Genomic DNA, 306 nt, shown 5'->3' with positions numbered 1-306 from the left:
TATATATTCAAATTTTGCTTGACATATGTTAATAATCAATTCCAAACACAATTCTAATATATTTTGATCACAAAGACAATTGAAACAATAATAGAATGAAAGCTGGCTAACTCTAATAATTAGTGGTGTATCAAAATCCTATCTCCGATCCTTTTGTAGTGAAAGCCAATTTTTTTTTTTAAAATCTAATCATAAGTCACCACAACCTTTTAAATTATTCCTTGAGGTATGATTATTTATGTTTGTGTGACATATATACTGCTGGAGTACTGTTTCCTTGCACCCAAGATGCAATGCAAGTTTAAA

The sequence above is a fragment of the Primulina huaijiensis genome, chromosome 6, assembly GCF_012295235.1.
Source record: "Primulina huaijiensis isolate GDHJ02 chromosome 6, ASM1229523v2, whole genome shotgun sequence".
NCBI classification, from domain to species: domain Eukaryota; kingdom Viridiplantae; phylum Streptophyta; class Magnoliopsida; order Lamiales; family Gesneriaceae; genus Primulina; species Primulina huaijiensis.
The sequence above is the reverse complement of the archived record's forward strand: the minus strand, read 5'-3'. Positions refer to the sequence as shown.